The sequence below is a fragment of the Pinus tabuliformis genome, chromosome 2_1 (assembly GCF_031772625.1).
Source record: "Pinus tabuliformis cultivar Carrire ecotype Pingquan chromosome 2_1, CPIR1, whole genome shotgun sequence".
Lineage (NCBI taxonomy): Eukaryota > Viridiplantae > Streptophyta > Pinopsida > Pinales > Pinaceae > Pinus > Pinus tabuliformis.
This window is the reverse complement of record NC_142299.1, coordinates 290,014,459-290,031,968: the sequence shown is the minus strand read 5'-3', so window position 1 is coordinate 290,031,968 and position 17,510 is coordinate 290,014,459. Positions and strand designations below refer to the sequence as shown.

Genomic DNA, 17,510 nt, shown 5'->3' with positions numbered 1-17,510 from the left:
TTGTTTTGGGTTGAATTTGACCACTATTGGAGGTCGATTTTGATTGCTTTTGGCCAAGCTTCAAAGTTGGTGTTTGACTATTGTTTTGACCAGTGTTGACTTTCTGAATAGGGTTGAAGTTTCACTGCATAATTTGACAGGGTTGCTAAAGGAAAATTGAAGTAAATTGTGCTAAGCATAGAACATACCATTGTTATCTAAAATTAACATGGTATCAAAGCCCAAGTGAAAACAAATCCCAAGAAAGAGTGAGAAAATAAATCACTAAGGAAAGTTGTTGGACAAGAATTTTGAGCTAGCTTCAATGTCGACTACATCATACTTCAAATCCAAGGACAAGCTCAAGGAAAAATATGACTATCATGCATGGAAGATGTCTCTATATTTGACTTTGGAAGAGAATGATGTTATGGAATATGTAAAGGGAAGAGTGGTGTAGCCTCCTTCAAATGTACCCGTTGCTGCAAAAACAAAGTACAAGAAATGTGAGGTCAAAGCTAAGAAAATTATTGTAGATTCCATTCACAAGCCTTTGGTTTCCTATATTTCTGATTTGGAAACATCTAAGGATATGTATGACAACTTGGTTGGGATGTTCAAAGTAAACAATGCAAATCAAGTCCTCTTTCTCAAGAACAAGTTGAAAGACATCAGGATGGATAGAGGAGAGTCCATTCAATCCTACTTCATGAGGATTACTGAAATTAAGAATGATATCCTATATATTGGAGAAGTTGTTGGTGACAGGGAGCTCACTCTTATTGCATTTGGAGGTCTTACAAAAGAATGGGATGTGTTTAACACCACCATCCTCAACAATGACAAGCTTTTGAGTTTGATGAATTATTGGCTAGATGCACTCAAGAAGAAATAAGGATGCTAGAAAGCGATAAGCCCTCAAATGGAAATAATCCTACCTCTTTCTTTGCTCATGCTAAAAAGAAGAACAATGTTGGTCCAAGAAGACAAGGTCAAGGATTTAAGTCGGGATTCAAAGAAGGAAGAAAAGGAATATGCTTCAATTGTAATAGGTTTGGCCACTATGCTAGAGAGTGACCTCACAAGAAGGACACTCCAAGGGATAATGACAACAACAATCACTACAAAGGCAATGGAAATCAAAGTAACAACAAGTTCAACAACAAAGAAAAGGGGAACTCTCCCGCTACTTGATATGGAAATGGTCTACCTCCCAAAAGGTCGAGAAACTCTAGGTATGAGGAAATTAATGTTGTATATAAGAAAAAAGAAGTTTATGTTATTTCTACCCTCACCACTGCCTCTCCTCCAGACATTTTAGATAATTGGTTGATTGATAGTGGTGCCTCAAGTTACTTCACTGGGTACAAGGATGCCCTCTCAAATTTGGTTGAAAAGAAGACAAATTTGGAGATCATACTTGGGGGCAATGCCACCTACCCTGTGAAAGGGATTGGGATTGTTAGTTTTCACTTGAATCAAGGTCAAATCCTTTATCTACAAGAATTATTGTATGTACCTGATTGGAAAAAGAACATGGTATCTATTTTTGTGATGGAAAATAAAGGCTTCAAGGTAACATTCATTGATGGGAAGTTACATGTTTGGAAAAGTAACACAAAAGATGCATTTACACTTGGATTTAGGGTTGAAGGTCTCTATCAGGTTGAAGGAAGTCCTTTGGGAGCTATGACTTGAGATACTTATCTTCAATCCAAATTATGGCAGTGAAGATTTTCTCACCTTCATTATAAAGCCTTATCTTATGTAAGGAAGATGGTCACAGGTATGCTCAAATATAACATAGATCATGAATGAGTTTGTCAAGGTTGTGCTGTTGGAAAACATACAAGGGGACCATTCCCTTCAAGTGAAAGTAAAAATACCAACATTCTTTAATTGGTCCATTTTGATCTATCTGGTATGTTTCCTGTAACATCTTTTGGAGGATACTTGTACTATGTAATTTTTGTGGATGACTTCTCTCACAAAACATGAATCTATTTCTTGAAGAAGAAGGATGAAGTGTTCAAATTTTCTGCTCTTTCAAAGCCTTGGTCGAAAATCAAACAAGGAAGAAGATCAAAATATTGAGGACCAATAATGGAACCAAATATGAGTCGAATGAATTCAATGACTATTGTAGAGAAGTTGGCATTAGGAAGGAGACCACTACTGCATATACTCCTAAGCAAAATGGAGTTGTCGAAATGAATAATCAAACAATCATAGAAGCTAGTCATGTTATGCTTCGTGACCAAGACCTACTAAAGTTCTTATGGGGAGAAGCTGCCAAAATTGTTGTATATGTGCAAAATAGGTGCCTGCATCAAGCATTGGACTTCAAGACACCTGAAGAAGTTTTAACTAGTAATAAACTTGATGTTTCACATTTTAGAATATTTGGTTGTCCCATGTATTTTCATGTGCCAAAAGTGAAAAGAAACAAGCTAGAAGCATCTGGGAAGAAAGGAACATTTGTGGGCTACAGTGAAACTTTGACCTTCGGAAAGTTAGAGATATTCCTATCCCAAGGACAATGATGATGATGAAGGAAAGAAGGATGAATCTCTGACATATGAACCAATGCCTGATATTGAAGGTTTGAGGGATCCCATTAATCCACCTCTTAGTGAGCACTCTACTTCAAGGAAAAGACCTTTGTGGCTCAAAGATGCTCTTGATCTGTTGAAAATCATGTTGCACCAAGGGGGACATTTCGTGAAAGCAAGAAGTCGAATAGGTACCAAGTGTACTTTGCTGCTATGAGTACCATTGTTCAATCTAAGCGATGTACATTTGAAGAAGTCATGAAGCACCAAGTATGGAAGGATGCGATGAATGAGGAATATGAATCGATCATGAAGAATGATGTCTGCGATGTGGTTCCTAGACCCAAGGATAGGTTAGTGGTCACTTCAAAATGGCTTTACAAAATCAAACATGGAGATGATGGGAGTGTTGAAAAGTTCAAGGTCGGGTTCGTTGCTTGAGGATTCTCTCAAAAGAAAGGAGTGGACTATGATGAGATATTTGCACCAGTTGCCTAATACACTACTATCTTACCCATCATTTCTCTTGTTGGCTCTCAAGGATGGAGCCTACACCAAATGGATGTCAAAATTGATTTCTTTCATGCCTCGCTTAAGAAGGAAGTCTATGTAGAACAACCTGAGGGGTTCAAGGTTCAATATAGTAAGACACATGTATGCAGGTTGAAGAAAGCCCTTTATGGGTTGTGTAGGTTTTAACCCTGTACAGAAATTACCTGCATACGAATTCTTAAACAAAGAAAATAAACAATGCAAGAGCATAACCCATAAAACACATATGCACAGAGATTTTTCCCTAGATCCCAAAACCGGGACTACCAGCTTGATTTTTCATTATGTTCCTTTCAATGTTACAGTACATATTTATACATGCCGAAGCATCCAATACCATGGACTGAAAACCATCGCGTCCAATACCATGGACCAAAAACCATCGCGTCCAAAAAACATGTGCGAAAATCATGCACAAAACCATAGGTGGGTCCACCCAACCTAACATATGGTCCAAAACCAAAATTTTCCGGGGCGCTGCCCCGGACCCCATAAAGTGGGGTTACGGGTGCCCTTCAAACCCCCTATTAACTATGTGGAAAGAATATAACACAACCCAACAGGTTGAAGTAATCCCCTAGGGCTTGGTATGAGAGGATTGATAGCTATCCTATGCAGTTGGGTTTTACAAGGAGTGAAGTTAACCTAAACCTATACTTCAAGGTTGAAAAGGACAGGCCTTTCATTCTAGTCCTTTATATGGATGATCTTTTTCTGACAGGTGCAGACCCTCTCATTTATCAATGTAAGAGGGAGTTGGTTTCCGAATTTGAGATGAAGGACCTAGGTTTGATGCACTAATTCCTAGGCTTGGAGGTCTGGAAAAAGCCAAGTGAGAATTTCCTTTCTCAAGGAAAATAAATTGTGAAGCTACTCGAGAGATGTGGGATGGTGGAATGCAAGTCTATGTTTACTATGATGAAACTCAACTTCAAGAAACTATGTGGAAGTGTTGTTGGGACCAAATTGGAAAATCTTTTCGAGTATCAACAACTTGTGGGGGGCTGATGTTCTTGGTAAACTCTCATTCAGACATATGCTTTTGTTAAAATTGGCAACTAGGACCAAAATCCATGTGGGTCATCTTATTTATGGAAGCTGATATTTTTCTTGGATTCCTCTCTCCGAGAGGTGTAGGATTTATCTAAAGATCATCCACTTCTGACATGTATTTATGGAGATATGAATTTATTTGTATTATTGACAATTTGTCAAGGTCAACCAACAACCAAATTACCCCCATCTCAACCTCAATGTCGCATTATAAATAGAGGAGGCCTCAGGTCATTTGTTACACACACTTCTCTCATGATCTCTCTCCACTCATTTGGGTTTGGTGGCAAGAGAGGTCAAGAGGGAGAAGCCCTAGCTGCAGGTGAAGAGGAGACTAAGGGAGAAGCCCTAGCCATAGTCCTAAAGGAAGGAGATCTAGCCATGCCCTAGCCACAATCATAAAGAAGCCATAGCCACAGTCTTGAAGGTGACCTAGTGCCCTAACTGCACGCCTAATCCATAGCAAAAGGAGGCCTAATTAGCAGTGGAGAACAAGCCCTAATCCATTGTTCAAAGAGGCTCCTATCCGCAGCCAGCCATAGTCAAAATGAGGCTTCTATGCGCAGTCAAAGGAGGCTCCAATCTGCTGTCAAGAAGAAGGTTCCAACTCACTGTTAAGAGGAACACTAACCCACAGTCAAGGAAATCCTAAACCATAGTCAAGGAAGACCTAAAGGCTTAGGCAGAAAGGCCCTAGCCGCAGTCGAAGGGAGACTCTAGCCATTGCAAGGAGCCATAAGACAACAAGAGAGAAGCCCTACAAGCAGCGTGTTTTGCTGTAGGTACAACATGTGAAAGAGAGGTTGTTTTGAGTGTCGTTATTTGAGGGAGAAAAACCAAAATTTGAAGCCTAGGGTCATAGCAAGAAGAGGTGTGCAACGTGGGTGAAATGGGGTTGTTATAAAGCTATTCCAGGAAGACTGAAGGGCTGAGAGAAGGTTGTGTATCTTGCTAGAAGGCAGAGGATAGAGGGAGTTGTTTGAGGGCTTGTAAAGGATGGAACAGTCCTCGAGAAAGGTTGCCTCAAGCCTGTTCTAAGGGTTGTATAATGTCGTTGTAATGAGAGGTGGGCAGAGCCATTGTTAAGGGATAGAAGTACTGCATTGAGGATTAGTCAGCTAGCAAGGAGCAACGTGGTGGTGTAATTACCTTGGAGAACCATAGCTCTAGAAATCAATTAAAGAATGAGGACTGATAAGTATGCCCTCACCATTATTCAGAACTGCATTCCTTGGTGCCAGAATTGCAACTTCATTGTGACACTTTCATGGTGAAGATTTTTTATGTTAGATCTCCTATTTTGACAAGTCAAGTATTGACTTCAATTAATGTACTCTATCTCTTTCTCTTTGTTGAGCTATAGAAGAATAAATAAGATTTGATCAAGGGTTTCCCCACATTGTGGTTTGTCCCTCGTTGTGCCACATCTTGTGTCCTCTTTTTTGGCTTGTCTTCTACTGTTTATGTTTATGTTCTATATGCATTTTACTATCATGCTAATGTGATTGCTAAACTGGACATTGATATTGGGCTAACAAGAAAATTGAAGTAGATTTCTCTTAAGCATAGAACATACCAAAAATTAACAGCTTCACTACGAATACATTAAGTCAATTTATGGTTGAGGCTCATCACATACATTGGATTGTTTCCAATAATCTCTTGAGATATGTACATGGCATAATCAACTATGGTTTGAGATACACTACCAGAAATTTGAGGCTACATGGATATACTGATGTTGACTGGTTTGACAGTGCGGTGGATCGTAAGAGCACATCTGGATGTTGCTTCTCATTGGCGTCTGCTACAATATCTTGGATGAGTACGAAGCAAAAATTTGGTGCTTTAAGCACCACCAAGTTTGAATACATGCCTGCTAGTATGGTATGTTGTGAAGTTGTTTGGTTGAGGAAGCTCTTTAGTGAGCTATTTGAGCATGTGATGGATACCACTGTGATCTACTGTGACAACCAAAGAGGGATTCGCCTTTCAAAGAATCTCATGTTCCACAACCACTCCAAGCACATTGATATCAGGTACCACTTTATCCGGGATATGGTACAGTAGGGAGAAATAAGGCTCAATCACATTAGGACGGATGAGCAGGCCACAAACATTCTCACGAAGCCATTAGGGAAGGTAAAATTCTTAGCCTTCTGTGAGAGACTTGGAGTTGTGGAAAGACCCTCCTCTGAGGGTCCTGCATGAGTTGGACACTGAGCTCTGGGAGCTCCTAGGGACTTGGGGTACTTCTTGGAGCTATGAGAGACCAGAGGGTGAGTGTTCCACCTTCCCTTAGTGGTGCGCTATGTACAAGGTGAGTGTTTCACCTTCCCCTCTGATACCCCATGATGGTTGACATGTGTGTAGGGTGAGTGGTTCACCTTCCCCTTTGATTGTGGACAGATGTATGTAGGGTGAGTGGTTCACCTTCCCCTAAGATTGACATATGCATAGGATGAGTGGTTCACCTTCTTCTATGGCATATGATTAGGATGAGTGGTTCACCATCTTTTGTTGATGCCCCAACATACATCCTACCCATGTAGTCTGGGACTCATGGGAAGTACCTCTCATCTAGCCAATGAGTTAGGAAACATGGATAGAGACCATAGCACTACTGATGGACGCATCGCGTACTTTGTGCTCCCTATGTCTAGGATGCATGGTGTTCAACAACTTGATCTAGGATAAAATGAGGACTTTCCTTTACTAGTGGAGAGAGGAAAGGTCTTTTGGCTCACTCTCGATCAATTATTCTTCATTATTACTGCATGGTTCAGCAAAGCAGGGCAGATCAGAGCAAAGATGGTAGAGATGGTACATGACGATAGATGGATTGGTAGGTGAAATTCTCCCTAGTTAAGAGGTAGTGTTAAAATTGGAAACTAGGGCCAAATTCCACCTTAGGACAACTCATTTGATGGAGATGATGTTTTCATTAAATTTCTCTTTTCGAATGGATCAAAATTGATCTAAAAATCATCTCATTCGGATAAGAAAAAGTGTGATTTTGAATTTATGACCACACATGTGCAAATTGATCAAGTCGGCTTCATCATTATGTAGGCTCAAGAAGCCCAATGGATGTGTCTCTTCAACCACATCGAAGTGTATAAATACAAGAGACTTCACACCTCATTTGGACATCCATCACTCACAAATTCTTCTCTCTCTTCATCAACTTGGTTCGTACAACTTGGACAGCATCTCTCTCTCTCTCACACACATGTGACTAAGAGGATATAGTTTCTAGGCAGAAATTAGAGGCCGAATTTCAGACTTCAAGGACAGTTTGACTAGCATTGACCAAGGAGATTTTAACCAGTTTTCATTGCAGTTTTTGGGGTAGAATTTTGATTTTCTTAGAACACATTGACTAGCATAGAAATTGAGGTTTTATGGGTTGTTTGACCTACATTGACCACATGCCTATTTGACCATAGAGTTGATCACAAGTTGACCAAGTTTGACAAAAAAGTTTCTGACTGTTTTGGGTTGACTTTGACCACTACTGGAGGCCGCATTTGATTGACTTTGACCGAGCTTCAAAGGAGGTGTTTGACTGTTGCTTTGACCAATGTTGACTTTCTAGATGGGCTGAAGTTTGACTGCAGTTGACTGTAGAATTTGATAGGGTTGCTAAAGGAACATTGAAGTAAATTGTGCTAAGCATAGAACATACCATTGTTATCTAAAATTAACAACAAAGGATAACCTGTGTAAAGGCACCTCCTGTGTCACAAATGTAGTTGTACAACTCACCATTCTGTACTATATTCTTTTGTGAACATATCCATCAGAATTGACCATTCAGGTTCTACTCTTTGATAAGTCTATGCATTTTTTTGAATTTCAACAACTTCTTCTCTATCTTTGTACTTTGATGGGTCAATATCACCATCAACCACAACAAGGTTAACTAGCTCTAGATAAAAGCATGTATGGTGGCATTTCCAGCTCCAATGGGGCTTGGAGAAGACAAGAGGAACAAGGCTAAGGTTGTGGCTTCTAACTAAGGAATCATAGGGTAGCCACTTCTTGTAATGAACAATAAATCTCTACTTTAACCTACCTTGTAGTTATCACCTCTATCAAAATTAGTTCCATCTCTTCTACTAGGGACATAAAACCAACGAATATATTTGTATATGATGATATGTTTTCTACATTGATAACATTTCATGTCAGAAGGTTTTTTATTATTTTGTTTACTTTTTCAATAGAGTTACAACACTGTACATGTTGAATTGCATTATTTCTGAAAAGGATATGTGCATATAAACTCAAGGCAAACAGAAAAAATTATATATTTCAATCTTGATACTTTAAAAATATCTCATTTTCCCACATTTATAGAGAACAAAACCATGTTGCATATTCCTTGTCCAAAGAAGGGTGCTACTCAGAGCAGGGACAAATCAACTTCTCAATGTTTCAAAATGGCATCTTCATGCAAACATGTTTCTTCAAAACTTGATGGGATAATTTTCCATGTTGACTAACAAGTCTTTTAAATGATCTACAACTTATATTTTAGTATTTTTCATTTTTGGCCTTATCTGAGACTATATAGTTTTGAACTATACTTTTTAGCATGATGAAAAGAAAAAATGATTTTCAAAGGTAAATGATTGTATGTAGAGATAGAAAAGAGTTTACAATGCTATACCAAATGGGACAATGAGAAATAGTAACTTTTTGAAAGAGAATAGGATTGAGTAGCAAAAAGAAATAAGTAAATGTAACTTACTTTGTTTTTAATGAAAGAAAGTTGTTTATATCTCTTGAAAAAAGGCTTCCATTAAGAAGCCCAGTGAAACCACCTGATGACGATGGTGAAGAGGAGAATCTAGCACCATGATTCCAATCAACAACACTTCCAGATTCATCATGCAAAAAGGTGCTAGCCACAACTCCTAAACAACACAATCCAATCAAATAATTAACATTTTTTAACTCAAATGAGATGTAAGTAGTAAGAAAAATTATCATCACTAATCAAGTACCAAGGAGCATGCATTAAAAATAGCTTTTACAAGTTAATATAATACATGCCAAACTCATTGGAATAAATTAAACAATCAAATATGATGCACTAGAACTCCATATGCAATATGCTCTACAATAGAATATGTCTTGACAAAGCCCAAAGTTAGCAGCTATCTAAAGCATATGCTTGATAGGTAAAAACCTAAAACACATTCTTGTAAGCTACACTCCCTTAACATGCATGATTAAGAATATTTTTTCTTGTAAGCTACACTCCCTTAACATGCACGAGTAAGAATATTTTTTCTATAGACAGAATATATGCATTCACTTGCTCAATGGAGAGATATTGAGTAGAAAGAATGGCTTTTCATATTTGAACCTCCACTAAATTTGGTACATAAAAGGGTACAATGATGAATTGTTGATGTTGTGCGGTTATGGCATATGTTCATATCAACATTTGTTTAATCAATAAAAATGTCACCACTTTGTAAAAATGTATTGTTTATTTTATCATCTATTTTGTTAGCAATAGAATGTCATTTTAAATTTCCATCAATTAGTAATTAAATAACTATTGGCTTGATGTCACTATTAATGTGAACAAAGTGTTGACCTAAACTTGACGAAAATAAATATTGCTACACCAGAAGTAGCATTGTTTGACTGAAATTACCAATGTTACTCCAAAAAAGACGATGCTAAAATTCTTGGAAAACATGTGTACAAAGGAATTTGAAAGGATATAAAGTACAAAGATAAAGATGGTAAGGACCAGTCTTGCACATCCCCAGTGGATAAAAAAATGTTCCATATTTCTAGTTGGGTGCTAAAAGGAAATTGTCGAAATTAGCCATTTAGTGGCTCTTATGGAATGGATTTGCATGTAAATGTGGAAATTGCGGAACAACAAGAGCCACACAGTAATTGTGGAATGGGTTTTCATGTAACAAGATATTTTCCAAATAATGGCACACTACCAGGGCTACTTCCACCTGACAAAGGAAATGTCTTGGGATGTGGAAACTTACATAGTTGACGAATTACATAGTTGATGACTTACAGAATTGAAATATTTTTGTAAGAACCATCAATACCATGCCTAAAGAGACATATTTCCCATGTTGAAGCTTAACTATCTCTTTTCACAATCAATAATCAAAACGTAGCCATCAGGATGAAATCTCCCTACGTCACTAGTATAGAACCATCACATTCCTTTCTTGTCCACCTTCTCCAATAGAAACTATGTAGGAGTGTAAACCATCAATAAAATTATTATTATTTTGAAATAAATTATGTCTCAGTGTTCAATCACCTTGTAGTACTCATTAGTTTCTCTTTGTTCTTGAAAATTACCAGATTTACATTGGGACCACCAATAACTATCTCTGCTTGTAGTATTGGTGAATTTGAGGTCAAATACGCACCTCCTTCCCAATCAATCAACTACAAATGTAAAACAGGACTATTCAGCACAAAATCAACTTAGACTAATATATGGTTCTAAGATAATTGGAATCATCCTAAGTCAATTTTAAGACAACTATGAGTTTCAGAAGGAAAAAGAAACAAGAAAAACAGAGAAAGAAAGTTAGAGAAACCTAAAAAACTTCATAGTGTATTTTAAAGGAATTACATGAGAAATAATTACCAACATGTCCATACCTCAAAGAAGAAACATTAAAAATTATAAGGATATTAGTAATTACAATCCTTGCCAGAAAATATCTGAGAATTATCAAGGAAATGAATAGATTTATTAAAGGAAATATTTGAGAATTTATTAAGGAAATGATCAGTGAATTATGAGGATGGCAGTGAGGTTGATAGTTTGCAAGAACATTGTTTACAAAAAAAAATATTCTTGACATATCAATTGACAGTCAATTTCATGTAATACCTCATAAGCCAAAAATAATTTTACTGTTAAATAGATTGCTTATATCTAGATCTATGCACATCCCAACCTTCTTCAGGTTCTTTTCTCTTTGAAGATATACCTGAAGTTGATCGATCACATAATTATTTCATCTGCTTCAATGAAACAAGAAAATTTATTGAAGGTGGAAGAGTCAGTCTTTGTAGCCTTCCACTAGTGATCATACATGCTCTTACAAAGTGGTTTTAGGGTGTCAAAGTCAAAATTTTGTCATTTCAGTGAGTCTTCAAGTAAAATTTGGTCACTAGGTATTAGGTCTAGGATTTGTTTTCACTCCTTTCAAAGTTTTCCAAGTGTCAGTCCATGTCACCATTCGGCTGAGTGTACCATCATTCAAAAAGTTTCCATCATCATTTCAGGTTCCAATGGGTCATTTTATACCTTGTTTGTGCTTTAGTTGTGCTTAGGTAAAGCTCAGTTCCCTCTCCTAGGGTTTTTGTTTCTAAGAAAGAAAAAATGAATTTGGAAAAAGAGAGATTTTTTTGTCCATAATAGGCCAAGGAAGAAAAACCTCCTTCATTTTTTACACAGGTGTCATGGTTTTAGAGAAATGTCAAAAATATAGTCGCTACAAGAGAGTTGCTGCACCTCTGGAGTGACCTTGGTAAAATCAATTTTCCTCCTAGGTGGAATGACCAAAGGACTTGATTTATGATCCACTGATACGTAGACACAAAGAGCTTTACAATGAGCTATCATGAGCTCAATTTGGAGTTGAGTAAGACCTTCAAATGTTGACTGCAACAACACTTTGCATTTACGCAGCCTCATTCTGCACATTTTTACTAGTCTTGGACGATTTGACTTTTGTGGGGGAAATGACCTCCAAATGAAAACATTAAAGATGTTCCAAAAACTAGACAGGAAGACCTTTCTAATGAGCTATCTTGGGCTCAATTTGGATAAGGGGAAGGCCTCCAAAATTAACTAAGAAGTGGCGCTACGCACTGGACAGATGGCACTACGCATAGAACCAGTTTGCTCAAAAATCCAAATTTCGCCTAGTTTTTCTACAAGTTGACTTTTTCTCTCATCTTAGATGAATTTATGTTTTTAAATAATGCTATGCTATGTAAATGTAATTTTAAAATTACCTTAAAGGGTAGATTCATCATTTTGAGGTGGTCTGGGGGTGAGTGAATCAGTTTCCATAGATTTAGAGGCAAGCTGTTCCACTACCTATATTCCTGTTCCTAGTTTAGATATGGTTGAAACAGTCCCTTATCTCTTGGATTCGACCCCTGATGTCTAGCATAGGTGGTTTTCATTTCTATATTATGTATTTTCTTCTTCATTGGAAAAGGTTGGACTCTATTGGATACTCTGAGCTACATTGTACATCTTTACAGCAGTTTGGCAAGGAAATAAACCAAGATTTGCAGCTATTTTTGTGGGATACTTGTGGTAATGTGTTTTTGCATTGTTTCTCCTTCTGTCATTAGTTTTTCTCATGTGTTATGTGTGCCAAAATCTAATTCATTCTTCTCAGCTAAATGAAATCAAGATAGATAGGTAGAATACATTGGTAACAGTGCTCTGCCTTGGGAATACATTTAGTTTTTGATGTTTTCAGCTGTTTGAAGAGGACTCATGAGATTTTCATGCCCTCCTCAGCTCCTCACCAGTCTTAGACCTACCATTTCACTCAATTCCAAGTGCTAAAACACCTACCTACCTCGCCCCACAGAACACCCTGCAATTCTGACTTCATTTCTCGGACCCATAGTTGCCTACTCCATTTGATCTAGCAACAAAACCTTAAAAATCAACCAAAAACCCTAGAGATACTATACCTAGCCTAAAATCCATATCTAAATCAGTCATCTTGACTGAAATTGACAAGGAGAGAGCCCTCTCCCGACCTGGTAGGGCTAGCTACCAGGTTAAGCTTGGTTTGTGGTTATCCTAGGATTGCCTCCTTTCATCCTGAGGTCAATATAGGCTCTAAAAGAAGGTTCCCTGGTGAATAACCTCTCTTCCTTGTAAGAGATGTCATGCATCTCAGGACCTATCTTTAAATCATCAAGATTTGGTGTAGGCCATGTGCATTTGCTACTACTCTCTATCCCTGATGCCACCATGGAGCTTATTAAGTATGGTTTCACTTGTGATGATGAAAGTGGCCCTATAGGGACTACCTGAGAGGAAACTGCAGGAGAAAATCCTAGTCCTAATGATTTTGGATAGGAAGGCGAGTCTCTTGAAAAACGAGCAATGTTAAGATGAAAACTTGACCCTAAACAAAATCTAGTAAATGGGTAGGATTTACTAGTAGCATTTGAAAAGGAAATAATAGGACCTGAAGAGAATGATGTCTGCCCTTTATATATATATATATATATATATATATATATATATATATATATATATATATATATATCACCACTGAACAAAGTAAAACTAGGTAATGACCTCTGATTAGACTGAGATGCAGATGTAACTATAGTGATAACTTGATGATCTGTCCTGTCATTAAAATGCAAAGGTATTGTAAATGATGGAAAGGCATCTCTAGTAGAAAAACAAGATAATGAATTGAATAGATCACCCTTTGCTCTCAGGTTAGCTACAGGCTGGGAATATGAGCTAAAATTCTGATGCAAAAATTCATCTCCACCATCATCAAAAGTGGGCCCATCATTCAAGTCAAAATCTCTCAGAACACATGAATCTCCAATGGACAATGCACTAGTGTCAGTCTTCAAAGTCAATCCAAAATTTTTAGCACTGGTACCAAGAGGCATTTTGATCAATTCATTCTCCCCACTATCATCAACGTGATTCAATTTTAAATATGACTTCACAGGACTACAAGGCCTAGTAGGAGCAAATGGTTCAACAATTGAAGATATAAAATATTTTCCGCTCATATCTCTGCATCCAAAGCTTGTTAATAGTTCACATATCTGAGAAGATAAATGCACTGTTATTACCCCATCTTCAGATGTTTTCTCATAATTCACATAAATATCGATATATAATGATGCTCTATTTGATTTTCCAATTGAATTAAATGCGTCAGAATTGGAAATGTATTTTGGAGACAGGATGTTGCAGAGCATTTATTTATCTAGGTTTTGCTAGTCGAAAAGCACTTGTTGCTCCAAATCCTTTCCAGCCTAGTTATCCTATGATTTTAATTGGATTTATTTGGGGAATGAAATTTCCCTTTGACCTAGAAACCACTACAATTGATGTTGCTAATCCATTCAACAATACAGTGAGGGGAATAGAACCACTTATGCAAGGCACAATTGATAAACAAGATGTTGATGTGGATAGCGCTACGGCATATTGACCTGGTTCCTCCAATTCAATAGAATCATTAAGTCAAAAGCAAGTCTTTCTGTTGAATCATTAATTCCATCATACTTTGTTGGAGGGACGGTCATTGCCATAATTTGGTTAGAAGAATGCAGTTCATCTGACCATGCACTCTGTACTGCTTCTGTTTTCGAACAAATTCTTGATGTTCTACAAATGTTGAAGATACAAATGTAATGCTTTGTGGAACTTCATAACCAATATTAGAAGATACCTATAAAATCTCATTACGTTTGATTTTAACTTTCCTTTCAATGTCACAAATATCAAGAACAATACAAGATCCCATCTATGTAGTAACATTTTTCTTGTCAGAACTAGTAATCACATCGTTTCGTTGATTTTCTACTTCTCCAGATGCCACAGTCTGCTCTAGTTCCATGCACTCTCGTTTTTTCGATTAGATTTTCCTGACTATCATCCTTATATCTGATGCTCTTGGCAACACGAAGATGCTCATTGCCTTTTTGTTCTCCCTTCCCTTGGCATTCATGTTCAAGTCCATAGGTACAATGATGTTCCTAGGCATCAAGCACATCAGCATTTCTATTTTTCTCATAAGACAAACTTATATCCTTTGCATCTTTATCAGAAAACTTATTATAGCCAGATTGCTTGTCATGGCCCTCTTCTTTTGCCAACCTTGTTTGCCACTTGACATGCAATTTGCACAAAATCATTGTCAAAAAGTCTTGCATGACAATTATTTGGCTCCCTGACATCAGAATCGGAGGCCCCTATGCATGGAACATATCCTTCACTTGGATTTTCTTGGTTTTCATTTCCAAATTCTATTTCCTTTTCCAAGCAGTGTTCACTACTTCCTTGGTTGTCTCCTTGTACACTAATATTCCTAACATGTACTTTTTCTTGTTGTAAATAAACTGCATCCTATATTTAGTGTCCACCAAGTCCCTCTTGTTTGTATATTCTCTCTATTTCAGATTGTTTTTCACAGTCTAAAGCCAATCCATATTTTCCTCTAATGTACAGTTCTTCAACATCATAACAGAACTCATCCCTTGGTTTTTCCCCACCCCTGTTTGAACAAGAGTGCTCTTGTATTTTGTCTTCAATAATGCCCTTTATACCATCCTCTACCACAAAATACATTTCTAGTTTCCAAAGCCCTCATAGAGGAATTCAAAGCATCCTTAGTAAATTCCTCATTTTGAAATGTATCCAAGTTGGTTCTAGAAGAATCTTGATGATCCATGGATTAGTGATCATCCTTGTCTTTCTTCATTTTCAACACATTTTGACCTACTACATCATTACTTCGAGGTGAATTGAGTTTGGAGCCATAACCTGATAAACCATCGTGGCCTAAATTATCTCATGTTCTCATGAAATTTTTTACAGAATTTCTTATGGCATTTGCATTCTCATATTTTGAGATTTCAATCAAAACTATGCTTGCTAGAAAATTCATCCCACGTTCATCCATGCTTACTGTTGTTGCTTGAGAATGGATAGAGAAGCCTTCACTAGGTTCACAATATTTTCTTCTTTCTATATCAACAGTCCCCTCTGCCATGTCTTCCTTTCGCTCTTCCCTTTCACCAAGGTCTGAATATAAAATTAGATTTGTATTGCACATTTCCAACATTTTTTCACTATCTTCACCATTAATGCTACACCCCTCAATAGGTATAGCACTTACGGATTTGGTTTTATTTCTCTAGCAAGCCTCTGTATTAACCTCTAGAGAGGAATTACCATAAAAAATAATATTCCATTATTTTATCTTCCCATAGTGCACATCCTGTTTTTCTTTCTTTCCAGGAGAAAGCCCATGGTTCCCAAGAATTGTTTTATTTGCATTCAATCCACAATTTACACTTCTAGTAGACGGGATGAGTTAGGAATTCTTACTATCAAGTATCAACCTTTGAATTTTATCCCCCCGAGAAATATTTGTTCCCTTGTCAAATAATTTTCTAGAGTGAGTCTTTCTCACCTGATGTATTTCTACTACATAACTATGTTTTCCCAACCATGGATTCTTTGTGGCTCTCTGATAGAAGTGAACTTTGGACACTTTTGATTGAAATATTACGTGGTGAACTAGAAAAGAGGACTTCTTACTAACTAAGCATACCATAGAACTCTGAGTATGTTCTTTTTGAACTGGACTAGAAACTTTTGCATGCCTTCTCAAACAAGTTTGACTATTATTTTGTAATTGACTAGAGTTGTTACTTTTCTCTTCCTTACTTGCACGCACTGTAAGATAAGTGGTGCCACTAAAACCTGGCATCTTACAATGGGACTCCTTAGAACTATTTGTTGGGAGAGTGATACTAACACCTTGGTAGACCCAAGAGAAACTAAAGTTGATTTTCCTATATCCTCTTGGCATATCCTATTTGAAATTGCTTTCGAAGCGTGAATCAATGGAACCAAGCCTTTTGAAGTAATTTCAGTAGCATGTCCTGAAAAATATTTTGACTCACTATTCTTCATGCACTCATTAACACGTTTCTTCCATGCATCAATAAAATACTTTGATTTCTTTTGAATCTTTGAGTTCTTATGGGTGTGCAACTGATCCACTAACTTTCAAACATTACATGTCTTGAGAACTTCAAGATCCACAGGAAATTTACCAAGGGCCTCTAATAACACAAAAAGCAAATATTCGTAGGCTTTCTGAGCTTCCTTAAGACTACCACTATCCCCAGATTTTACTCTCTGTAGTTCTTCAAGCTATCCATCTAAAATAGACAGACCTCCCAACAAAACAAAAACAAGAAACCAAATTTTTAATAGGTAAGGAAAACAAGGCAAAGAGAGAAATGGAATAAAATAATAAATACCTCCTCTGGAGACATGAAAGGAAGCCCCACATCAGAGACAGATTTTATTGTAATGACATCAAACCAATCTCTACCCTTGCATTGTAGCAATCCTCTTACCACTGCTGACTGAGTAATCAAATTTTCAACATATGGCTTATCCATTTCAATAACTGGCACACTTGTTAAATGATATTTCGAGAGAAGCAGCAACACAGTCAACATAGAATCATTTGGTTGCACAGGGAGGAATGGCATCCATCTGAAGGATTTAATGATTTTTCCTACCTACAGAAACAAGCCAAAAATGTT

General features: G+C 37.3%; 1 pseudogene; it reads right to left on the bottom strand.

The window, feature by feature from the left end:
* Positions 1-11,063: 11,063 nt before the first annotated feature.
* On the bottom strand, positions 11,064-17,363 carry LOC149199927 (uncharacterized; annotated as a pseudogene).
* Between the last annotated feature and the right edge of the window lie 147 nt (positions 17,364-17,510).